This window comes from Dama dama, chromosome 25 (genome assembly GCF_033118175.1).
Source record: "Dama dama isolate Ldn47 chromosome 25, ASM3311817v1, whole genome shotgun sequence".
Classification (NCBI taxonomy): Eukaryota; Metazoa; Chordata; class Mammalia; order Artiodactyla; family Cervidae; genus Dama; species Dama dama.
Genome location: NC_083705.1, coordinates 8,361,611 through 8,388,829, shown reverse-complemented (window position 1 = coordinate 8,388,829; position 27,219 = coordinate 8,361,611).

Here is a 27,219-nt window from a genome sequence, read left to right as displayed (position 1 = left end):
TTTTTCACACCGTTTCAGGCTCTTCATGTTTCTCATCAAAGCTTCAGGCTCCTCCTATTTTTCAGACCGTTTCATGCTCCTCATTTGTTTGAGAACTTTTGAAGCTCTTCATATTTTTCACATCTTTTCAGGCTCTTCATGTTTTTCAACACCGCTTCATGCCCACCTATTTTTCAGTTGTTTCATGCTTCTCATATTTGGACACCTTTTGAAGCTCTTCATATTTTCACACCTTTTCATGCTCTTCATCTTTTTCAAAACCGTTTCATGCTCATGGTGTTTTTCAGACTGTTTCATGCTCCTCATATTTTTGACACCTTTTGAAGCTCTTCATATTTTTCACATCTTTTCAGCATCTTCATGTTTTTAAACACCACTTCATGCTCCTCCTATTTTTCAGACCGTTACATGCTCCTCATATATGTGACACATTTTGAAGCTCTTCATATTTTTCACACCTTTTCATGCTCTTCATATTCTTCAAAACCATTTCATGCTCATCCTGTTTTTCAGACTGTTTCATGCTCCTCATATTTTTGACAGCTTTTGAAGCTCTTCATATTTTTCACACCTTTTTATGCTGTTCATGTTTTTCAAAACCGTATCGTGCTCATGGTATTTTTCAGGCTGTTTCTTGCTCCTCATATTTTTGACACATTTTGACGCTCTTCATATTTTTCAAACCTTTTCCGGATCTGCATGTTTTTGAAGACCGATTCATGCTCCTCCTATTTTTCAGACCGTTTCATGCTCCTCATATTTTTGACACCTTTTGAAGCTCTTCATATTTTTCACAGCTTTTCATGCTTTTCATATTTTTCAACACCGCTTCATGCTCCTCCTATTTTTCAGACTGTTTCATGGTCTTCATATTTTTACGCCTTTGAAGCTCTTAATATTTTTCACATCTTTTCAGGCTCTTCATGTTTTTCCACACCGTTTCATTCTCCTCCTATTTTTGAGACCGTTTCATGCTCCTCATATTTTTCAGACCGCTTCATGCTCCTCCTATTTTTCAGAGCGTTTCATGCTCCTCATATTTTTGAAACCTTTTAAAGCTCCTCCTATTTTTCACACCTTTTAGGCTCTTCTCTTTTTTCAACACAGTTTCATGCTCCTCATATTTTTGAGACCGTTTCATGCTCCTCATTTTTTTGACAGCTTTTGAAGCTCTTCATATTTTTCACACATTTTAAGGCTCTTCATGTGTTTAAAAACCGCTTCATGCTTCTCCTATTTTTCAGACCGTTTCATTCTCCTCATATTTTTCTCACATTTTGAAGCTCTTCATATTTTTTCACACCTTTTCAGGCTCTTCATGTTTTTCAACACCAGTTCATGTTCCTCCTATTTTTCAGACCGTTTCATGCTCCTCATATTTTTGACAAGTTTTGAGGCTCTTCATGTTTTTGAACAACGTTTCATGCTCCTCATATTTTTCAGACCGTTTCATGCTCCTCATGTATTTCACACCTTTTGAAGCTCTTCATATTTTTCACACCTTTTCAGGCTCTTTATGTTCTTGAACACCGCTTCATGCTCCTCCTATTTTTTAGACCATTTCATGCTCCTCATATTTTTCACACCTTTTGAAGCTCTTCATATTTTTCACACCTTTTCAGGCTCTTTATGTTTTGGAGGACTGCTTCATGCTCCTCCTATTTTTCAGACCGTTACATGCTCCACATATTTTTGACACCTTTTGAAGCTCTTCATATTTTTCACACCTTTTCAGGCTCTTCATGGTTTTCAACACCGCTTCATGCTCCTCGTATTTTTCAGACCGTTTCATGCTGCTCATATTTTTGACACCTTTTGAGGCTCTTCATATATTTCAAACATTTTCAGGATCTTCATCTTTTTTCAAAACCGTTTCAATCTCATCCTATTTTTCAGACTCTTTCATGTCCCTCATATTTTTTACAGCTTTTGAAGCTCTTCATATATTTCACACCTTTTCAGGCTCTTCATGTTTTTCAACATCGCTTCATGCTCCTCAAATTTTTCAGACCGTTTCATGCTCCTCATATTTTTGACAAATTTTGAAGCTCCTCATATTTTTCATACCCTTTGAAGCCCTTCATATATTTCACACTTTTTCAGGCTCTTCATATTTTTCAACATCACTTCATGCTCCTCCGATTTTTCAGACCGTTTCATGCTCATCTCATTTTTGACATCTTTTGAAGCTCTTCATATTTTTCACACATTTTGAAGCTCTTCATATTTTTCACAGCTTTTCAGGCTCTTCATGTTATTGAACGCCGCTTCATGCTCCTCCTATTTTTCAGACCGTTTCATGCTCCTCATAATTTTGACACCTATTGAAGCTCTTCATATTTTTCACACCTTTTCAGGCTCTTCATGTTTTTGACGACGCTTCATGCTAATCCTATTTTTCAGACCATTTCATGCTCCTCATATTTTTGACACCTTTTCAAGCTCTTCATATTTTTCACAGCTTTTCAGGCTCTTCATGTATTTGACCACCGCTTCATGCTCCTCCTATTTTTCAGACCGTTTCATGCTCCTCATATTTTTGACATCTTTAGAAACTCTTCATATTTTGTACACCTTTTCAGGCTCTTCATGTTTTTAAACACAGCTTCATGCTACTCCTATTTTTCAGACCGTTTCATGCTCCTCATATTTTTGAGACCTTTTGAAGCTCTTCATATTTTTCACACCTTTGCAGGCTCTTCGTGTTTTTCAACATCGCTTCATGCTCCTCCTATTTTTCCGACCGTTTCATGCTCCTCATATTTTTGACACCTTTTGAAGCTCCTCATATTTTTCATACCCTTTGAAGCTCTTCATATATTTCACACTTTTTCAGGCTCTTCATATTTTTCAACATCACTTCATGCTCCTCCAATTTTTCAGATCGTTTCATGCTCATCTCATTTTTGACACCTTTTGAAGCTCTTCATATTTTTCACACCTTTTGAAGCTCTTCATATTTTGCACACCTTTTCAGGCTCTTCATGTTTCTCAACACCGTTTCATGATCCTCCTATTTTTCAGACCGTTTCTAGCTCCTCATATTTTTGACACGTTTTGAGGCTCTTCATATTTTTCACCCCTTTTCAGGCTCTTCATGTTTTGTACACGGTGTCATGCTCCTCCTATTTTTCAGTCGTTTCATGCTTCTCATATTTTTGACACCTTTTGAAGCTCTTCATATTTTTCACTCCTTTTCATGATCTTCATGTTTTTGACGTCTGCTTCATGCCCGTGCTATTTTTCAGACTGTTTCATGCTCCTCATATTTTTGAAACCTTTTGAAGCTCTTCATATTTTTCACACCTTTTCATGCTCTTAATGTTTTTGTACACCGCTTCATGATCCTCCTATTTTTCAGACAGTTTCCTGCTTCTCATATTTTTGACACCTTTTAAAGCTCTTCATATGTTTCACCCCTTTTCAGGATCTTCATGTTTTTGACGTCTGCTTCATGCCCCTGCTATTTTTCAGAATGTTTCTTGCTCCTCATATTTTTGACACCTTTTGAAGCTCTTCATATTTTTCACACCTTTTCAGGCTCTTCATGTTTTTCAACACCGCTTCATGCTCCTCCTATTTTTCAGACCGTTTTATGTTCCTCATTATTTTAACACCCTTGAAGCTCTTCATATTTTTCACACCTTTTCAGGCTCTTCATGTTTTTCAACACCGGTTCATGCTCCTCCTATTTTTCACATCGTTTTATGATCCTCATATTTTTGACACATTATGAAGCTCTTCATATTTTTCACACCTTTTCAGGCTCTTCATGTTTTTGAACACCGCTTCATGCTCCTCCTATTATTCAGACCGATTCATGCTCCTCATATTTTTGAAATCTTTTGAAGCTTTTCATATTTTTCACACCTTTTCAGGGTTTCATGTTTTGAACACCGCTTCATGCTCCTCCTATGTTTCAGACTGTTTTATGCTCCTCATATATTGACACCTTTTGAAGCTCTTCATATATTTCACACCATTTCAGGTTCTTCATGTTTTTTAACACCGCTTTTTGCTCCTCTATTTTTCAGATAGTTTCATGTTCCTCCTATTGTTCAGACTGTTTCATGCACCTGATATTATTGTCACATTTTGAAGCTCTTTATATTTTTCACACCTTTTCATGCTCTTCATGTTTTTGAACACCGCTTCATATTCCTCCTATTTTTCAGACTGTTTCATGCTCCTTATATTTTTGACACCTTTTTAAGCTCTTCATATTTTTCACACTTTTCCGGCTCTTAATGTTTTTCAACACCAGTTCATGCTCCTCCTATTTTTCAGACCGTTTCTTGCTCCTCACATTTTTCACACCTTTTGAAGCTCTTCATATTTTTCAGACTTTTCAGGATCTTCATTATTTTCTACACCGCTTCATGCTCCTCCTATTTTTCAGACCGTTTCATGCTCATCTCTTTTTTGACACCTTTTGAAGCTCTTCATATTTTTCACAACTTTTGAAGCTCTTCATGTTTTTCACACCTTTTGAAGCTCTTCATATTTTTCACACCTTTTGAAGCTCTTCATATTTTGCACACCTTTTCAGGCTCTTCATGTTTCTCAACACCGTTTCATGATCCTCCTATTTTTCAGACCAATTCATGCTCCTCATACTTTTGACACGTTTTGAGGCTCTTCATATTTTTCACGGCTTTTCAGGCTCTTCATGTTTTTGTACACGGTGTCATGCTCCTCCTATTTTTCAGACCGTTTCATGCTCCTCATATTTTTCACACCTTTTGAAGCTCTTCATATTTTTCACACCTTTTCAGGCTCTTCAGGTTTTTGAACACCGCTTCATGCTCCTCCTATTTTTCAGACCGTTTCATGCACCTCATATTTTTCACACCTTTTGAAGCTCTTCATATATTCAGCACCTTTTCATGCTCTTCATATTTTCAAACCACTTCAGCCTCCTCCTATTTTCAGACCGTTTCATGCTCATCTCATTTTTGACACCTTTTGAAGCTCTTCATGTTTTTTACAGCTTTTGAAGCTCTTCATATTTTTCACACCTTTTCAGGCTCTTCATGTTTTTCCACACCGCTTCATGATCCTCCTATTTTTCAGACCGTTTTTGCTCCTCATGTATTTCACACCTTTTGAAGCTCTTCATATTTTTCACACATTTTCATGTTCTTCATGTTTTTCAACACCGCTTCATGCTCCTACTATTTTTCAGACTGTTTCATGCTCCTCATATTTTTGACACCTTTTAAAGCTCTTCATATATTTCACACCATTTCAGGCTCTTCATGTTTTTCAACACCACTACATGCTTCTCGTATATTTCAGACTGTTTCTTACTCATCTCTTTTTTTACACCTTTTGAAGCTCTTCATATTTTTCACACCTTTTCAGGCTCTTCATGTTTTTGAACACCGCTTCATGCTCCTCCTAATTTCCAGACCGTTTCATGCTCCTCAAATTTTTTACACATTTTGAAGCTCTTCATATTTTTCACAACTTTTCATGCTCTTCCTCTTTTAAAAAACCGTTTCATGCTCATCCTATTTTTCAGACTGTTTCATGCTCCTCATATGTTTGACACCTTTTGAAGCTCTTCATATTTTTCACACATTTTCAGGCTCTTCATATTTTTGACCACCGCTTCATGCTCCTCCTATTTTTCAGACCGTTTCATGCTCCTCAAATTTTTTACACATTTTGAAGCTCTTCATATTTTTCACACCTTTTCATGCTCTTCCTCTTTTAAAAAACCGTTTCATGCTCATCCTATTTTTCAGACTGTTTCATGCTCCTCATATGTTTGACCCCTTTTGAAGCTCTTCATATTTTTCACACCTTTTCAGGCTCCTCATGTTTTTGAGGACCGCTTCATGCTCCTCCTATTTTTCCGACCGTTTCATGCTCCTCATAATTTTGACACCTTATTAAGCTCTTCAGATTTTTCACAGTTTTTCAGGCTCTTCATGTGTTTCAACACTGCTTCATTCTCCTCCTATTTTTCAGACCGTTTCATTCTCCTCATATTTTTGACACCTTTGAAGCTCTTCATATATTTCAAACCTTTTCAGGCTCTTCATGTTTTTCAACACCTCTTCATGCTCCTCCTATTTTTCGGTCATTTCATGCTTCTCATATTCTTGACACTTTTTGAAGCTCTTCATAATTTTCACACCTTTTCATTCTATTCATCTTTTTCAACACCGTTTCATGCTCCTCCTAATTTTCAGACTGTTTCATGCACCTCATATTATTGACACCTTTTGAAGCTCTTCATATTTTTCACACTTTTTCAGGCTTTTCATATTTTTCAACACCGTTTAATGAGCCTCCTATTTTTCAGACCCTTTCATGCTCCTCATATTTTTGAGACCTTTTGAAGCTCTTCATAATTTTGACACCTTTTCAGGCTCTTAATTTTTTTCAACACCGCTTCATGCTCCTCCTATATTTCAGACCGTTTCATACTCCTCATATTTTTAACACTTTTTAAGCTCTTCATATATTTCACACCTTTTCAGGCTCTTCATGTTTTTCAACACCTCTTCATGCTCCTCCTATTTTTCAGTCGTTTCATGCTTCTCATATTTTTGACACCTTTTAAGCTCTTTATATTTTTGACACATTTTCATGCTCTTCATCTTTTTCAAAACCGTTTCATGCTCATCCTATTTTTCAGGCTGTTTCATGCTCCTAATATTTTGACACCTTTTGAAGCTCTTCATATTTTTCACACCTTTTCAGGCTCTTCATGTTTTTGTAAACCGCTTCATGCTCCTCCTATTTTTCAGACCGCTTCCTGATCCTCATAATTTTCACACCTTTTGAAGCTCTTCATATTTTTCACACCTTTTCAGGCTCTTCATGTTTTTGAACACCGCTTCATGCTCCTCCTATTTTTCAAACAGTTTCATGCTCCTCATATTTTTGACACCTTTTGATGCTCTGCATATTTTTCACACCTTTTCAGGCTCTTCATGTTTTTCAACACCGCTTCATGCTCCTCGTATTTTTCAGACCGTTCATGCTTCTCATAATTTTGACACCTTTTCTAGCTCTTCATATATTTCACACCTTTTCATGCTCTTCATGTTTTTCAACACCGTTTCATGCTCATAATATTTTGAAAAACGGTTCATGCTCATCTCATTTTTGACACCTTTTCAAGCTCTTCATATTTTCGACACCTTTTGAAGCTCTTCATATGTTTCACACGTTTTCAGGCCCTTCATGTTTTTCAACACCACTTCATGCTCATAATATTTTGAAAAACGGTTCATGCTCATCTCATTTTTGACACCTTTTCAAGCTCTTCATATTTTCGACACCTTTTGAAGCTCTTCATATGTTTCACACGTTTTCAGGCTCTTCATGTTTTTCAACACCGCTTCTTGCTCCTCCTATTTTTCAGACCGTTTCATTCTCATCGCATTTTTGACAACTTTTGAAGCTCTTCATATTTTCCACACCTTTTGAAGCTCTTCATATATTTCACACCTTTTAGGTTCTTCATGTTTTTCAACATCACTTCATGTTCCTCCTATTATTCAGACCATTTCATTCTCATGGCATTTTTGACACCTTTTGAGGCTCTTCATATTTTTCACACCTTTTGAAGCTCTTCATATTTTTCACACGTTTTCAGGCTCTTCATGTTTTTCAACACTGCTTCAGGCTCCTCTTGTTTTTCAGACCGTTTCAACCTCCTCATGCATTTCACACCTTTTGAAGCTCTTCATATTTTTCACACCTTTTCAGGTTCTTCATGTTTTTCCACACCGCTTCATGAACCTCCTGTTTTTCAGACCGTTTCGTGCTCCTCATAATTTTCACACCTTTTGAAGCTCTTCATATTTTTCACACCTTTTCCGGCTCTTCATGTTTTTCAACACTGCTTCATGCTCCTCCTATTTTTCAGACCGTTTCATCCTCCTCATGTATTTCACACCTTTTGAAGCTCTTCATATTTTTCACACCTTTTCATGCTGTTCATGTTTTTCAACACCGCTTCATGCTCCTACTATTTTTCAGACTGTTTTGTGCTCCTCATATTTTTGACACCTTTTAAAGCTCTTCGTATATTTCACACCATTTCAGGCTCTTCATGTTTTTCAACACCACTACATGCTTCTCGTATATTTCAGACTGTTTCATACTCATCTCTTTTTTTACACCTTTTGAAGCTCTTCATATGTTTCACACCTTTTGAAGCTCTTCATGTTTTTCAACACCGCTTCATGCTCCTCCTATTTTTCAGACCGTTTCATGCTCCTCATATATTTGACACCTTTTGAAGCTCTTCATATTTTTCACAACTTTTCAGGCTCTTCATGTTTTGAACACCGCTTCTTGCTCCTCCTATTTTACAGACCTTTTCATTCTCCTCATGTATTTCAACCTTTTGAAGCTCTTCCTATTTTTCACACCTTTTCAGGCTCTTCATGTTTTTCAACACAGCTTCATGCTCCTCCTCTTTTTCAGACCGTTTCATGCTCCTCATATTTAACACGTTTTGAAGCTCTTCAGTTATTTCACACCTTTTCAGGCTCTTCATGATTTTAAACAGCGCTTCATGCTCCTCCTATTTTTCAGTCGTTTCATGCTTCTCATATTTTTTACACCTTTTGAAGCTCTTCATATGTTTCACACCTTTTCAGGAGCTTCATCTTTTCAAAATCGTTTCATGCTCATCCTATTTTTCAAGCTGTTTCATGCTCCTCATATATTTGACACCTTTTGAAGCTCTTCATATTTTTCACACCTTTTCACGCTCCTAATGATTTTCAACACCGCTTCATGATCCTCCCATTTTTCAGACAGTTTCATGCTCCTCATGTATTTCACACGTTTTGAAGCTCTTCATATGTTTCACACCTTTTCAGGCTGTTCATGTTTTTGAACACCACTTCATGCTCCTCCTATTTTTCTGATCATTTCATGCTCATCTCATTTTTGACACCTTTTGAAGCTGTTCATATTTTTCACACCTTTTGAAGCTCTTCATATTTTTCACGCGTTTTCAGGCTCTTCATGTTTTTTTTCTATATTTTTATTAATTCATTTTTATTTTTTTTTTCATGTTTTTGAACACCGCTTCATGCTCCTCCTATTTTTCATTCCGTTTCATGCTCCTCATGTATTTCACACCTTTTGAAGCTCTTCATATTTTTCTCACGTTTTCAGGCTCTTCAATTTTTGAACACAGCTTCATGCATCTCCTATTTTTCAGACCGTTTAATGCCCTCATGTATTTCACACCTTTTGAAGCTCTTGATATTTTTCACACCTTTTCAGGCTCTTCTTGTTTTTGAACACCGTTTCATGCTCCTACTATTTTTCAGACCGTTTCATGCTCTTCATGTATTTCACACCTATTGAAGCTCTTCCTATTTTTCACACCTTTTCAGGCTCTCATGTTTTTGAACACAGCTTCATGCTCCTCCTATTTTTCAGACCGTTTCATGCTCCTCTAGTATTTCACACCTTTTGAAGCTCTTCATATTTTTCACACCTTTTCAAGCTCTTCCTGTTTTTGAACACCGTTTCATGCTCCTCCTATTTTTCAGACCGTTTCATGCTCCTCATATTTTGACACCTTTTGAAGCTCTTCATATTTTCCACACCTTTTCTGGCTCCTCATGTTTTTGAAAACCGCTTCATTCCCTCCTATTTTTCAGATCATTTCATGCTCTTCATATTTTTGACACCTTTTGAAGCTCTTCATATTTGTCACAGCTTTTCAGGCTCTTCATGTTTTTCTGCACCGCATCATGATCCTTCTTTTTTCAGACCGTTTCATGCTCCTCATATTTGACACCTTTTGAAGCTTGTCATATTTTTCACACCTTTTCAAGCTCTTCATTTTTTTGAACACCGCTTCATGCTCCTCCTATTTTTCAGACCGTTTCATGCTCCTCATGTATTTGACACGTTTTGAAGCTCTTCATATTTTGCACACCTTTTCAGGCTCTTCATGTTTTTGAACACCGCTTCATGCTCCTCCTATTTTTCAGACCGCTTCTTGCTCCTCATATTTTTCAGACCGTTTCATGCTCCTCATATATTTCACACTTTCTGAAGCTCTTGCTATTTTTCACAGCTTTTCAGTCTCTTCATGTTTTTGAACACCTTTTCATGCTCCTCCTATTTTTCAGACCGTTTCATGCTCCTCATAATTTTGACACCTTTTGAAGCTCTTCATAATTTTCATACCTTTTCATTCTATTCATCTTTTTCAAAACCGTTTCATGCTTATCCAATTTTTCAGGTTGTTTCATGCTTCTCATATTTTCGACACCTTTTGAAGCTCTTCATGTTTTTCACACCTTTTCAGGCTCTTCATGTTTTTAAACACCTCTTCATGCTCCTCCTATTTTTCAGACCGTTTCATGCTCCTCATATATGTGACACCTTTTGAAGTTCTTCATATATTTCACACCTTTTCATGCTCTTCATGTTTTTCAAAACCATTTCATGCTCATCCTATTTTTCAGACCGTTTCATGCTCCTCATATGTTTGACTACTTTTGAAGCTCTTCATATTTTTCACACATTTTCATGCTCTTCATCTTTTAAAAAACCGTTTCATGCTCATCCTATTTTTCAGACTGTTTCATGCTCCTCATATTTTTGACACCTTTTGAAGCTCTTCATATTTTTCACACCTTTTCATACTCTTCATCTTTTTGACCACCTCTTCATGCTGCTCTTATTTTTCAGACCGTTTCATGCTCCTCAAATTTTTGACACCTTTTGAAGCTCTTCATGTATTTCACACCTTTTCAGGCTCTTCATGTTTTTCAACACCGCTTCATGCTCCTCCTATTTTTCAGTCGTTTCATGCTTCTCATATTTTTGACACCATTTGAAGTTCTTCATATTTTTTACCCCTTATCATGCTCTTCATGTTTTTCAAAACCATTTCATGCTCTTCCTATTTTTCAGACTGTTTCATGCTCCTCAAATTTTTGACACCCTTTGAAGCTCTTTATATTCTTCACACCTTTTCAGGCTCTTGATGTTTTTCAACAATGGTTCATGCTCCTCCTATTTTTCAGACCGTTACATGCTCCTCATATTTTTGACACCTTTTGAAACTCTTCATATTTTTCACATATTTTCAGGTTCTTCATGTTTTTGAACCCCGCTTCAATGCTCATCCTATTTTTCAGACCATTTCATGCTCCTCATAGTTTTTGACACGTTTTGTAGCTCTTCATATTTTCCACAACTTTTCAGGCTCTTCATGTTTTTGAACACCGCTTCATGCTCCTCCTATTTTACTGACCGTTTCAGTCTCCTCCTGTATTTCACACCATTTGAAGCTCTTCATATTTTCCACACCTTTTCAGGCTCTTCATGGTTTTGAACACCGCTTCATGCTCCTCCTATTTTTCAGACCGTTTCATGCTCCTCATATTTTTGACACGATTTGAAGCTCTTCATATTTTTCACACCTTTTCAGGCTGTTCATGTTTTTGAACACCGCTTCATGCTCCTCCTATTTTTCTGATCACTTCATGCTCATCTCATTTTTGACACCTTTTGTAGCTGTTCATATTTTTCACACCTTTTGAAGCTCTTCATATTTTTCACACGTTTTCAGGCTCTTCATGTTTTTTTTATATTTTTTTAATTCATTTTTATTTTTTTTTCATGTTTTTGAACACCGCTTCATGCTCCTCCTATTTTTCATTCCGTTTCATGCTCCTCATGTATTTCACACCTTTTGAAGCTCTTCATATTTTTCTCACGTTTTCAGGCTCTTCAATTTTTGAACACAGCTTCATGCATCTCCTATTTTTCAGACCGTTTAATGCTCCTCGTGTATTTCACACCTTTTGAAGCTCTTGATATTTTTCACACCTTTTCAGGCTCTTCTTGTTTTTGAACACCGTTTCATTCTCCTCCTATTTATCAGACCGTTTCATGCTCTTCATGTATTTCACACCTATTGAAGCTCTTCCTATTTTTCACACCTTTTCAGGCTCTCATGTTTTTGAACACAGCTTCATGCTCCTCCTATTTTTCAGACCGTTTCATGCTCCTCTAGTATTTCACACCTTTTGAAGCTCTTCATATTTTTCACACCTTTTCAAGCTCTTCCTGTTTTTGAACACCGTTTCATGCTCCTCCTATTTTTCAGACCGTTTCATGCTCCTCATATTTTGACACCTTTTGAAGCTCTTCATATTTCCCACACCTTTTCTGGCTCCTCATGTTTTTGAAAACCGCTTCATTCCCTCCTATTTTTCAGATCGTTTCATGCTCTTCATATTTTTGACACCTTTTGAAGCTCTTCATATTTGTCACAGATTTTCAGGCTCTTCATGTTTTTCAGCACCGCTTCATGCTCCTCCTATTTTTCAGACCGCTTCTTGCTCCTCATATTTTTCAGACCGTTACATGCTCCTCATATATTTCACACTTTCTGAAGTTCTTGCTATTTTTCACACCTTTTCAGTATCTTCATGTTTTTGAACACCTTTTCATGCTCCTCCTATTTTTCAGACCGTTTCATGCTCCTCATATTTTTGACACGTTTTAAAGCTCTTCATATTTTTCACACCATTTCAGTCACTTCATGTATTTCAACACCATTTCATGCTCCTCCTATTGTTCAGACCGTTTCATGCTCCTCATATTTTTGACACCTTTTGAAGCTCTTCATTTTTTTCACACCTTTTCAGGCTCTACATGTTTTTGAAAACTGCTTCATGTTACTCCTATTTTTCAGACAGTTTCATGCCCCTCATATTTTTGACACCATTTGAAGCTCTTCATATTTTTCACACCTTTTCAGGCTCTTCAAGTTTTTGAACACCGTTTCATGCAACTCCTATTTTTCAGACCGTTACATGCTCCTCATATTTTTGAAAGCTTTAGAAGCTCTTCATATTTTTCACAACTTTTTAGGCTCTTCATGTTTTTCAACACCGGTTCATGCTCCTCCTATTTTTCAGACCATGTCATGCTCCTCATATTTTTCCCACCTTTTGAAGCTCTTCATATTTTTACACGTTTTCAGACTCTTCATGTTTTTGAACACCGCTTCATGCTCCTCCTATTTTTCAGACCGTTTCATGCTCCTCATGTATTTCACACCTTTTGAAGCACTTCATGTTTTTCACACGTTTTCAGGCTCCTCAAGTTTTTGAACAGAGCTTCATGCTCCTCCTATTTTTCAGACCGTTTCATACTCCTCATGTATTTCACACCTTTTGAAGCTCTTCATACTTTTCATACCTTTTCAAGCTCTTCCTGTTTTTGAACACCGTTTCATGCTCCTCCTATTTTTCAGACCGTTTCATGCTCCTCATATTTTGACACCTTTTGAAGCTCTTCATATTTTCCACACCTTTTCTGGCTCCTCATGTTTTTGAAAACCGCTTCATTCTCCTCCTATTTTTCAGATCGTTTCATGCTCTTCATATTTTTGAAACCTTTTGAAGCTCTTCATATTTGTCACAGCTTTTCAGGCTCTTCATGTTTTTCAGCACCGCATCATGATCCTCTTCTTTTCAGACCGTTTCATGCTCCTCATATTTGACACCTTTTGAAGCTCTTCATATTTTTCACACCTTTTCAGTCTCTTCATGTTTTTGAACACCGTTTCATGCTCCTCACATTTTTGACACCTTTTGTAGCTCTTCATATTTTTCACACCTTTTCAGTCTCCTCATATTTTTGAACACCGCTTCATGCTCCTCCTAATTTTCAGACCGTTTCATGCTCTTCATATTTTTGACACCTTTTGAAGCTCTTCATATTTTTCACACCTTTCCAGGCTCTACATGTTTTTGAACACTGCTTCCTATTCCTCCTATTTTTCAGACCGTTTCATGCCCCTCATATTTTTGACACGTTTTGAAGCTCTTCATATTTTTCACACCTTTTCAGGCTCTTCAAGTTTTTGAATACCGTTTCATGCTCCTCCTATTTTTCAGACCGTTACATGCTCCTCATATTTTTGACAACTTTTGAAGCTCTTCATATTTTTCACACCTTTTCAGGCTCTCTTGTTTTTGAACACAGCTTCATGCTCCTCCTATTTTTCAAACCGTTTCATGCACCTCATATTTTGAAAACTTTAGAAGTTCTTCATATTTCTCATTCCTTTTCAGGCTCCTCATGTTTTTGAAAATCGCTTCATTCTCCTCCGATTTTCATAGCCTTTCATGCTCCTCATATTTTTGACACCTTTGGAAGCTCTTCAAATTGTTCACACCTTTTAAGGCTGTCCATGTTTTTCAACACCGCTTCATGATCCTCTTAATTTTCAGACCGTTTCATGCTCCTCATATTTTTGACACCTTTGAAGCTCTTCATATTTTTCACACATTTTCAGGCTCTTTATATTTTTCAACACCACTTCAGTCTCCTCCTATTTTTCAGATCGCTTCATGCTCATCTCATTTTTTACACCTTTTGAAGCTGTTCATATTTTTCACACCTTTTGAAGATCTTCATATTTTTCACACGTTTTCAGGCTCTTCATGTTTTTCAACAGCGCCTGATGTTCCTCCTATTTTTCAGACCGTTTCATGCTCCTCATATTTTTGACACGTTTTAAAGCTCTTCATATTTTTCACACCATTTCAGGCACTTCATGTATTTCAACACCGTTTCATGCTCCTCATATTTTCAGACCGTTTCATGCTCCTCATATTTTTGACACCTTTTGAAGCTCTTCATATTTTTCACACCTTTTCAGGCTCTACATGTTTTTTGAAACTGCTTCATGTTCCTCCTATTTTTCAGACAGTTTCATGCCCCTCATATTTTTGACACCATTTGAAGCTCCTCATATTTTTCACACCTTTTGAAGCTCTTCATATTTTTACACCTTTTCAGACTCTTCAAGTTTTTGAACACCGTTTCATGCTCCTCCTATTTTTCAGACCGTTTCATGCTCCTCATATTTTTGAAACCTTTTGAAGCTCTTCATATTTTTCACAACTTTTCAGGCTCTTCCTGTTTTTCAACACCGGTTCATGCTCCTCCTATTTTTCAGACCGTGTCCTGCTCCTCATATTTTTCACATCTTTTGAAGCTCTTCATATTTTTACACCTTTTCAGACTCTTCATGTTTTTGAACACCGCTTCATGCTCCTCCTATTTTTCAGACCGTTTCATGCTCCTCATGTATTTCACACCTTTTGAAGCTCTTCATATTTTTCACACGTTTTCAGGCTCTTCAAGTTTTTGAACACCGTTTCATGCTCCTCCTATTTTTCAGACCGTTTCATGCTCCTCATGTATTTCACACCTTTTGAACCTCTTCATATTTTTCACAACTTTTCAGTCTCTTCATGTTTTTGAACACCGTTTCCTGCTCCTCACATTTTTGACACATTTTGAAGCTCTTCATATTTTTCACACCTTTTCAGCTTCCTCATGTTTTTGAACACCGCTTCATGCTCCTCCTATTTTTCAGTCCGTTTCATGCTCCTCATGTATTTCCCACTTTTGAAGCTCTTCATATTTTTCACACCTTTTGACGCTCTTCATTTTTTTCAACATCGCCTCATGCTCCTCCTCTTATTCAGACCATTTCATGCCCCTCATATTTTTGACACCTTTTGAAGCTCTTCATATTTTTCACACCTTTTCAGGCTCTTCAAGTTTTTGAACACTGCTTCATGCTCTTCCTATTTTTCAGATCGTTTCATGCTCCTCATGTATTTCACACATTTTTAAGCTCTTCATATTTTTTACACATTTTCAGGCTCCTCATGTTTTTCAACACCACTATATGCTTCTCCTATTTTTCAGACCGTTTCAAGCTCCTCATATTTTTGACACCTTTGGATGCTCTTCATATATTTCACACATTTTCAGGCTCTTCATGTTTTTCAACACCACTTCATGCTCCTCCTAATTTTCAGAACGTTTCATGCTCCTCCTCTTTTTGACACCTTTTGAAGCTCTTCATATTTTTCACACCTTTTCATGCTTTTCATGTTTTTAAAGACCCCTTCATGCTCCTCCTAATTTTAGAACGTTTTATACTCCTCCTATTTTTGACACCTTTTGAAGCTCTTCATATATTTCACACCTTTTCAGGCTCTCCATGTTTTTCAAAACCGCTTCATGCTCCTCCAATTTTCAGACCGTTTCATTATCCTCCCATTTTTAATACGTTTTGAAGCTCTTCATATTTTTCACACCTTTTCAGGCTCTTCATGGTTTCGAACACCGTTTCATGCTCCTTCTATTTTTCAGACCGTTTCATGCTCCTCCTATTTTTGACACCTTTTGAAGCTCTTCATATATTTGACACTTTTTCAGGCTTTTCATGTTTTTGACACTGCTTCATGCTCCTCCTATTTTTGAGACCATTTCATGCTCCTCCTTTTTTTCAGACCGTTTCATGCTCATCTCATTTTTGACTCCTTTTGCAGCTCTTCATATTTTTCACACCTTTTGAAGCTCTTCATATTTTTCACAGCTTTTCAGGCTCTTCATGTTTTTGAACAACGGTTCATGCTCCTCCTATTTTTCAGACCGTTTCATGCTCCTCATATTTTGACACCTTTTGATGCTCTTCATATTTTCCACACCGTTTCTTGCTCCTCATGTTTTTGAAAACCGCTTCATTCTCCTCCTATTTTTCAGATCGTTTCATGCTCTTCATATTTTTGAAACCTTTTGAAGCTCTTCATATTTGTCACAGCTTTTCAGGCTCTTCATGTTTTTCAGCACCGCATCATGATCCTCTTCTTTTCAGACCGTTTCATGCTCCTCATATTTGACACCTTTTGAAGCTCTTCATATTTTTCACACCTTTTCAGGCTCTTCATGTTTTTGAACACCGTTTCATGCCTCTCTAAATTTTCACACCGTTTCATGCTCCTCATATTTTTCACACCTTCTGAAGCTCTTCATATTTTTGACACGTTTTGAGGCTCTCCATATTTTTCAGCCCTTTTCAGTCTCTTCATGTTTTTGAACACCGTTTCATGCTCCTCACATTTTTGACACCTTTTGTAGCTCTTCATATTTTTCACACCTTTTCAGTCTCCTCATATTTTTGAACACCGCTTCATGCTCCTCCTAATTTTCAGACCGTTTCATGCTCTTCATATTTTTGACACCTTTTGAAGCTCTTCATATTTTTCACACCTTTCCAGGCTCTACATGTTTTTGAACACTGCTTCCTATTCCTCATATTTTTCAGACCGTTTCATGCCCCTCATATTTTTGACACGTTTTGAAGCTCTTCATATTTTTCACACCTTTTCAGGCTCTTCAAGTTTTTTAATACCGTTTCATGCTCCTCCTATTTTTCAGACCGTTACATGCTCCTCATATTTTTGACAACTTTTGAAGCTCTTCATATTTTTCACACCTTTTCAGGCTCTCTTGTTTTTGAACACAGCTTCATGCTCCTCCTATTTTTCAAACCGTTTCATACTCCTCATATTTTGAAAACTTTTGAAGTTCTTCATATTTCTCACTCCTTTTCAGGCTCCTCATGTTTTTGAAAATCGCTTCATTCTCCTCCGATTTTTCATAGCCTTTCATGCTCCTCATATTTTTGACACCTTTGGAAGCTCTTCAAATTGTTCACACCTTTTAAGGCTGTCCATGTTTTTCAACACCGCTCCATGATCCTCTTAATTTTCAGACCGTTTCATGCTCCTCATATTTTTGACACCTTTTGAAGCTCTTCATATTTTTCACACATTTTCAGGCTCTTTATATTTTTCAACACCACTTCAGTCTGCTCCTATTTTTCAGATCGCTTCATGCTCATCTCATTTTTTACACCTTTTGAAGCTGTTCATATTTTTCACACCTTTTGAAGATCTTCATATTTTTCACACGTTTTCAGGCTCTTCATGTTTTTCAACACCGCCTGATGTTCCTCCTATTTTTCAGACCGTTTCATGCTCCTCATATTTTTGACACGTTTTAAAGCTCTTCATATTTTTCACACCATTTCAGGCACTTCATGTATTTCAACACCGTTTCATGCTCCTCATATTTTTCAGACCGTTTCATGCTCCTCATATTTTTGACACCTTTTGAAGCTCTTCATATTTTTCACACCTTTTCAGGCTCTACATGTTTTTGAAACTGCTTCATGTTCCTCCTATTTTTCAGACAGTTTCATGCCCCTCATATTTTTGACACCATTTGAAGCTCCTCATATTTTTCACATCTTTTGAAGCTCTTCATATTTTTACACCTTTTCAGACTCTTCAAGTTTTTGAACACCGTTTCATGCTCCTCCTATTTTTCAGACCGTTTCATGCTCCTCATATTTTTGAAACTTTTTGAAGCTCTTCATATTTTTCACAACTTTTCAGGCTCTTCCTGTTTTTCAACACCGGTTCATGCTCCTCCTATTTTTCAGACCGTGTCCTGCTCCTCATATTTTTCACATCTTTTGAAGCTCTTCATATTTTTACACCTTTTCAGACTCTTCATGTTTTTGAACACTGCTTCATGCTCCTCCTATTTTTCAGACCGTTTCATGCTCCTCATGTATTTCACACCTTTTGAAGCTCTTCATATTTTTCACACGTTTTCATGCTCTTCAAGTTTTTGAACACCGTTTCATGCTCCTCCTATTTTTCAGACCGTTTCATGCTCCTCATGTATTTCACACCTTTTGAACCTCTTCATATTTTTCACAACTTTTCAGTCTCTTCATGTTTTTGAACACCGTTTCCTGCTCCTCACATTTTTGACACATTTTGCAGCTCTTCATATTTTTCACACCTTTTCAGCTTCCTCATGTTTTTGAACACCGCTTCATGCTCCTCCTATTTTTCAGTCCGTTTCATGCTCCTCATGTATTTCCCACTTTTGAAGCTCTTCATATTTTTCACACCTTTTGACGCTCTTCATTTTTTTCAACATCGCCTCATGCTCCTTCTCTTATTCAGACCATTTCATGCCCCTCATATTTTTGACACCTTTTGAAGCTCTTCATATTTTTCCACCTTTTCAGGATCTTCAAGTTTTTGAACACTGCTTCATTCTCTTCCTATTTTTCAGATCGTTTCATGCTCCTCATGTATTTCACACATTTTTAAGCTCTTCATATTTTTTACACATTTTCAGGCTCCTCATGTTTTTCAACACCACTATATGCTTCTCCTATTTTTCAGACCGTTTCAAGCTCCTCATATTTTTGACACCTTTGGATGCTCTTCATATATTTCACACATTTTCAGGCTCTTCATGTTTTTCAACACCACTTCATGCTCCTCCTAATTTTCAGAACGTTTCATGCTCCTCCTCTTTTTGACACCTTTTGAAGCTCTTCATATTTTTCACATCTTTTCATGCTTTTCATGTTTTTAAAGACCCCTTCATGCTCCTCCTAATTTTTAGAACGTTTTATACTCCTCCTATTTTTGACACCTTTTGAAGCTCTTCATATATTTCACACCTTTTCAGGCTCTCCATGTTTTTCAAAACCTCTTCATGCTCCTCCAATTTTCAGACCGTTTCATTATCCTCCCATTTTTAATACGTTTTGAAGCTCTTCATATTTTTCACACCTTTTCAGGCTCTTCATGGTTTTGAACACCGTTTCATGCTCCTTCTATTTTTCAGACCGTTTCATGCTCCTCCTATTTTTGACACCTTTTGAAGCTCTTCATATATTTCACACTTTTTCAGGCTTTTCATGTTTTTGACACTGCTTCATGCTCCTCCTATTTTTGAGACCATTTCATGCTCCTCCTTTTTTTCAGACCGTTTCATGCTCATCTCATTTTTGACTCTTTTTGCAGCTCTTCATATTTTTCACACCTTTTCAGGCTCTTCATGTTTTTCAACACCGCTTCATGCTCCTCCTATTTTTCAGACCCTTTCATGCTCCTCATAGTTTTGACACCTTTTGAAGCTCTTCATATTTTTCCCACCTTTTGAAGCTCTTCATATTTTTCACAGCTTTTCAGGCTCTTCATGTTTTTCAACACCGCTTCTTGCTCCTCCTATTTTTCAGACCGTTTCATGCTCATCTCTTTTTTGACAACTTTTGAAGCTCATGATATTTATCACACCTTTTGAAGCTCTTCATATATTTCACACCTTTTCATTTTCTTAATGTTTTCATCACCGACTCATGCTCCTCCTATTTTTCAGACCGTTTCATGCTCCTCCTATTTTTCAGGCCGTTTCATGCTCCTCATATTTTGACAACTTTTGAAGCTCTTCATATTTTTCACATCTTTTCAGGCTCTTCATGTTTTTCAACACCGCTTCATGCTCCTCCTCTTTTTCAGACCGTTTCATGCTTCTCATATTTTTGACACCTTTAGAATCTCTTCATATTTTTCACACCTTTTCAGGCTCTTCATGTTTTTCAACACCGCTTCTTGCTCCTCCTCTTTTTCAGACCGTTTCATGCTCATCTCTTTTTTGACAACTTTTGAAGCTCATGATATTTATCACACCTTTTAAAGCTCTTCATATATTTCACACCTTTTCATTTTCTTAATGTTTTCATCACCGACTCATGCTCCTCCTATTTTTCAGACCATTTCATGCTCCTCCTATTTTTCAGGCCGTTTCATGCTCCTCATATTTTGACAACTTTTGAAGCTCTTCATATTTTTCACACCTTTTCAGCCTCTTTATGTTTTTCAACACCGCTTCATGCTCCTCCTCTTTTTCAGACCGTTTCATGCTTCTCATATTTTTGACACCTTTAGAATCTCTTCATATTTTTCACACCTTTTCAGGCTCTTCATGTTTTTCAACACCGCTTCTTGCTCCTCCTCTTTTTCAGACCGTTTCATGCTCCTCATATTTTTGACACCTGTTGAAGCTCTTCATATTTCTCACAACTTTTCAGGTTCTTCATGTTTTTCAACACCGCTTCATGCTCCTCCTATTTTTCACACCGTTTCATGCTCCTCATATTTTTGACACCTTTTGAAGCTCTTCATATTTCTCACACCTTTTCAGGCTCTTCATGTTTTTCAACATCGTTTCATGCTCCTCCTATTTTTCAGACCGTTTCATGCTCGTAATATTTTTGACACGTTTTGTAGCTGTTCATATTTTTCACACCTTTTCAGTCTCTTCATGTTTTTGAACACCGCTTCTTGCTCCTCCTATTTTTCAGACCGTTTTATGCTCCTCATATTTTTCACACCTTTTGAAGCTCTTCATATTTTTCACACCTCTTCTGGCTCTTCATGTTTTTGAACACCGCTTCATGCTCCTCCTATTTTTCAGACCATTTAATCCTCCTCATGTATTTCACAACTTTTGAAGCTCTTCATATTGTTCACACATTTTCATGCTCTTCATGGTTTTGAACACCATTTCATGCTCTTCCTATTTTACAGACCGTTTCATTCTCCTCATATTTTTGACACCTTTTGAAGCTCTTCATATTTCTCACACCTTTTCATGCTCTTCATGTTTTTGAACACCGGTTCATGCTCCTCCTATTTTTCAGACCGTTTCATGCTCCTCAAGTATTTCACACCTTTTGAGCTCTTCATATTTTGCACACCTTTACAGGCTCTTCAAGTATTTCAACGCCACTTCATGCTCCTCCTATATTTCAGACCGTATCATGCTCATCTCATTTTTGACACCTTTTGAAGCTCTTCATATTTTGCACACCTTTTCAGGCTCTTCATGTTTTCAACAAACACTTCACGCTCCTCCTATATTTCAGACCATATCATGCTCCTCATATTTTTCACACCTTTTGAAGCTCTTCATATATTTCACAACTTTTCAGGCTCTTCATTTTTTTCAACACCACTTCATGCTCCTCCTATTTTTCAGAGCGTTTCACGCTCATCTCATTTTTGACACCTTTTGAAGCTCTTCATATTTTTCACACCTTTTCAAGCTCTTCATATTTTTCACACCTTTTCAGTCTCTGCATGTTTTTGAACACTGCTTCATGCACCTCCTATTTTTCAGACCGTTTCATGCTCCTCATGTATTTCACACTTTGTGAAGCTCTTCATATTTTGCACACCGTTTCAGGCTCTTCATGTTTTTGAACACCGCTTCATACTGCTCCTATTTTTCAGACCGTTTCATGCTCCTCATATTTTTATCACGTTTTGAGGCTCTTCGTATTTTTCACACCTTTTCAGGCTGTTCATGTTTTTCAACACCACTGCATGATCCTCCTATTTTTCAGACCGCTTCATGCTCCTCATATATTTGACACCTTTTCAAGCTTCTCATATATTTCACACATTTTCAGGCTCTTCATGTTTTTCAACACCGCTTCATGCTCCTCCTATATTTTCAGACAGTTTAATGCTCCTCATATTCTTGACACGTTTTGAGGCTCTTCATATTTTTCACACATTTTCAGGCTCTTCATGTTTTTGAACACCGCTTCATGCTCCTCCTATTTTTCAGACCGTTTCATGCTCCTCATGTATTTCACACCTTTTGAAGCTCTTCATATTTTTTACACCTTTCAGTCTCTCATGTTTTTGAACACAGCTTCATGCTCCTCCTATTTTTCAGACCGTTTCATGCTCCTCATATATTTAACACCTTTTGAAGCTCTTCATATTTTTCTCACCTTTTCAGGCTATTCATGTTTTTCAACACCACTTCATGCTCCTCCTATTTTTCAGACCGTTTCATGCTCCTCATATTTTTGACACCTTTAGAAGCTCTTCATATTTATCACACCTTTTCAGGTTCTTCATGTTTTTGAACAACGTTTCATGCTCCTCCTATTTTTCAGACCTTTTCATGCTCCTCATATTTTTGACACCTTTGAAGCTCTTCATACTTTTCACACCTTTTCAGGCTCTTCATGTTTTGAACAACTTTTCATGCTCCTCCTATTTGGCAGACCGTTTCATGCTCTTCATATTTTTGACAATTTTTGAAGCTCCTCATATTTTTCACATCTTTTGAACCTCTTCATATATTTCACACCATTTCAGGCTCTTCATGTTTTTCAACAACTCTTCATGCTCCTCCTATTTTTCAGACCGTTTCATGCTCCTCATAATTTTGACACATTTAGAAGCTCTTCATATTTTTCACACCTTTTCAGGCTCTTCATGGTTTTCAACACCGCTTCATGCTCCTTCTGTTTTTCAGACAGTTTAATTCCTCTCATGTATTTCACACCTTTTGAAGCTCTTCATATTTTTCACACCTCTTGAGCCTCTTCATGTTGTTGAACACCACTTCATGCTCCTCCTATTTTTCAGACAGTTTCATGCTCCTCATGTATTTTATACCTTTTGAAGCTCTTAATATTTTTCACACCTTTTCAGGCTCTTCATGTTTTTCTACACAACTTCATGCATCTCCTATTTTTCAGACCCTTTCATTCTCCTCATGTTTTTCAAACCTTTTGAAGCTCTTCATATTTTTCACACCTTTTCAGGCTCTTCATTTGTTTGAACACCATTTCATGCTCCTCCTATTTTTCAGACCGTTTCATGCTCCTCATATTTTTGACTCCTTTTGAAGCTCTTCATATTTTTCACACCTTTTCAGGTTCTTCATGTTTTTCAACACCGCTTCATGATCCTCCTATTTTTCACACCGTTTCATGCTCCTCATATTTTTGCCACCTTTTCAAGCTCCTCATATATTTCACACATTTTCAGGCTCTTCATGTTTTTCTACACTGCTTCATGCTCCTCCTAGATTTTCAGACCGTTTCATGCTCCTCATATTTTTGACACGTTTTGAGGCTCTTCATTTTTTTCACACATTTTCAGGCTCTTCATGTTTTTGAACACCGCTTCATGCTCCTCCTATTTTTCAGACCGTTTCATGCTCCTCATGTGTTTCACACCTTTTGAAGCTCTTCATATTTTTCACACTTTTCATTCTCTCATGTGTTTGAACACATCTTCATGCTCCTCCTATTTTTCAGACCGTTTTATGATCCTCATATATTTGACACCTTTTGAAGCTCTTCATATTTTTCTCACATTTTCAGGCTATTCATGTTTTAAAACACTGCTTCATGCTCCTACTATTTTTCAGACCGTTTAATGCTCCTCATAATTTTGACAACTTTTGAAGCTCTTCATATATTTCACAACTTTTCAGGCTCTTCATGTTTTTCAACACCACTTCAGGCTCCTCCTATTTTTCAGACCGTTTATTGCTCATCTCATTTTTGACATCTTTTGAAGTTCTTCATATATTTCACACCTTTTCAGGCTCTTCATGTTTTCGAATATTGCTTCATGCTCCTCCTACTTTTCAGACCGTTTCATGCTCCTCATGTATTTCACACCTTTTGAAGCTCTTTATTATTTTCCCACCTTTTCAGGCTCTTCATGTTTTTGAACACGGTTTCATGCTCCTCCTATTTTTCAGACAGTTTCATGCTCCTCATATTTTTGACACCTTTAGAAGCTCTTCATATTTTTCCCACCTTTTCAGGCTCTTCATGTTTTTGAACACGGTTTCATGCTCCTCCTATTTTTCAGACCGTTTCATGCTCCTCATATTTTTGACACATTTTGAAGCTCTTCATATTTTTCACACCTTTTCAGGCTCTTCTTGTTTTTGAACACTGCTTCATGCTCCTCCTATTTTTCAGACCGTTTCATGCTCCTCATGTATTTAACATCTTTTGAAGCTCTTCCTATTTTTCACACCTTTTCAAGGTCTTCATGTTTTTGAACACCTTTTCATGCTCCTACTATTTTGCAGACCGTTGCATGCTCCTCATATTTTTGACACTTTTTGAAGCTCCTCATATTTTTCACACCTTTTGAACCTCTTCATATATTTCACACCATTTCAGGCTCTTCATGTTTTTCAACAACACTTCATGCTCCTCCTATTTTTCAGACCGTTTCATGCTCCTCATATTTTTCACACCTTTTGAAGCTCTTCATATTTTTGAACACCGCTTCATGCTCCTCTTCTTTTTCAGACCTTTTCACGCTCCTCATATTTTTCACACCTTTTGAAGCTCTTCATATTTTTCACACCTTTTCAGGCTCTTCATGTTTTTCAACACCGCTTCTTGCTCCTCCTATTTTTCAGACCGTTTCATGCTCATCTCTTTTTTGACAACTTTTGAAGCTCATGATATTTATCACACCTTTTGAAGCTCTTCATATATTTCACACCTTTTCATTTTCTTAATGTTTTCATCACCGACTCATGCTCCTCCTATTTTTCAGGCCGTTTCATGCTCCTCATATTTTGACAACTTTTGAAGCTCTTCATATTTTTCACATCTTTTCAGGCTCTTCATGTTTTTCAACACCGCTTCATGCTCCTCCTCTTTTTAAGACCGTTTCATGCTTCTCATATTTTTGACACCTTTAGAATCTCTTCATATTTTTCACACCTTTTCATGCTCTTCATGGTTTTGAACACCATTTCATGCTCTTCCTATTTTACAGACCGTTTCATTCTCCTCATATTTTTGACACCTTTTGAAGCTCTTCATATTTTTCACACCTTTTCATGCTCTTCATGTTTTTGAACACCGGTTCATGCTCCTCCTATTTTTCAGACCGTTTCATGCTCCTCAAGTATTTCACACCTTTTGAGCTCTTCATATTTTGCACACCTTTACAGGCTCTTCATGTATTTCAACGCCACTTCATGCTCTTCCTATTTTTCAGACCGTTTCATGCTCATCTCATTTTTGAAACCTTTTGAACCTCCTCATATATTTCACAACTTTTCAGGCTCTCCATGTTTTTGAACACCACTTCATGCTCCTCCTATTTTTCAGACCATTTCTTGCTCCTCATATTTTTGACACCTTTTGAAGCTCTTCATATTTTTCACACCTTTTCAGGCTGTTTATGTTTTTGAACACCACTTCATGCTCCTACTTTTTTGCAGACCATTTCATGCTACTCATATTTTTGACACCTTTTGAAGCTCTTCATATTTCTCACACCTTTTCAGGCTCTTCATGTTTTTCCACACCGTTTCATGCTCCTCCACTTTTTCAGACTGTTTCATTCTCCTCATATTTTTGACACCTTTTGAAGCTCTTCATATATTTCACACCTTTTCAGGCTCTTCATTTTTGTCAACACCGCTTCATGCTCCTCCTATTTTTCAGACCGTTTCATGCTCATCTCATTTTTGACACCTTTTGAAGCTCTTCATATTTTTCACATCTTTTGAAGCTCTTCATATTTTTCACACGTTTTCAAGCTCTTCATGTTTTTCAACATCGCTTCATGCTCCTCCTATTTTTCAAACCGTATCATGCTCCTCATATTTTTCACACCTTCTGAAGCTCTTCATATTTTTCACACCTTTTCAGGCTCTTCATGTTTTTGAATACCACTTCATGCTCCTCCTATTTTTCAGACCGTTTCATGCTCCTCATATTCTTGACACCTTTTTAAGCTCTTCATATTTTTCACACCTTTTCAGGCTCTTCATGTTTTTCAACACCGCTTCATGCTCCTCCTTTTTTTCAGACCGTTTCATGCTCCTCATATTTTGACACCTTTTAAATCTCTTCGTATATTTTACACCTTTCAGGGTCTTCATGTTTTTCAACACTGTTTCATGATCCTCCTATTTTTCAGACCGTTTCATGCTCCTCATATTTTTGACACCTTTTGAAGCTCTTCATATTTTTCACACCTTTTCAGGCTCTTCATGTTTTTGAACACAGCTTCATGCTCCTCCTTTTTTTCAGACCGTTTCATGCTCCTCATATTTTTGACACCTTTTAAAGCTCTTCATATATTTTACACCTTTTCAGAGTCTTCATGTTTTTCAACACCGTTTCATGATCCTCCTATTTTTCAGACCGTTTCATGCTCCTCATATATTTGACACCTTTTGAAACTCTTCATATATTTCCCACATTTTCAGGCTCTTCATGTTTTTGAACACCGCTTCATGCTCCTCCTATTTTTCAGACCGTTTCATGCTCCTCATATTTTTAACACCTTTAAGAGCTCTTCATATTTTTCACAACTTTTCAGGCTCTTAATGTTTTTCAACACCGCTTCTTGCTCCTCCTCTTTTTCAGACCGTTTCATGCTCCTCATATTTTTGACACTTCTTGAAGCTCTTCATATTTCTCACACCTTTTCAGGCTCTTCATGTTTTTCAACACTGTTTCATGCCCCTCTGTTTTTCAGACCGTTTCATGCTCCTCATTTTTTTCAAACCTTTTGAAGCTCTTCATATATTTCACACCTTTTCAGTCTCTTCATGTTTTTCAACACCACTTCATGTTCCTCCTATTATTCAGACCGTTTCTTGCTCATCTCATTTTTGACACCTTTTGTAGCTCTTCATATTTTCCACACCTTTTGAAGC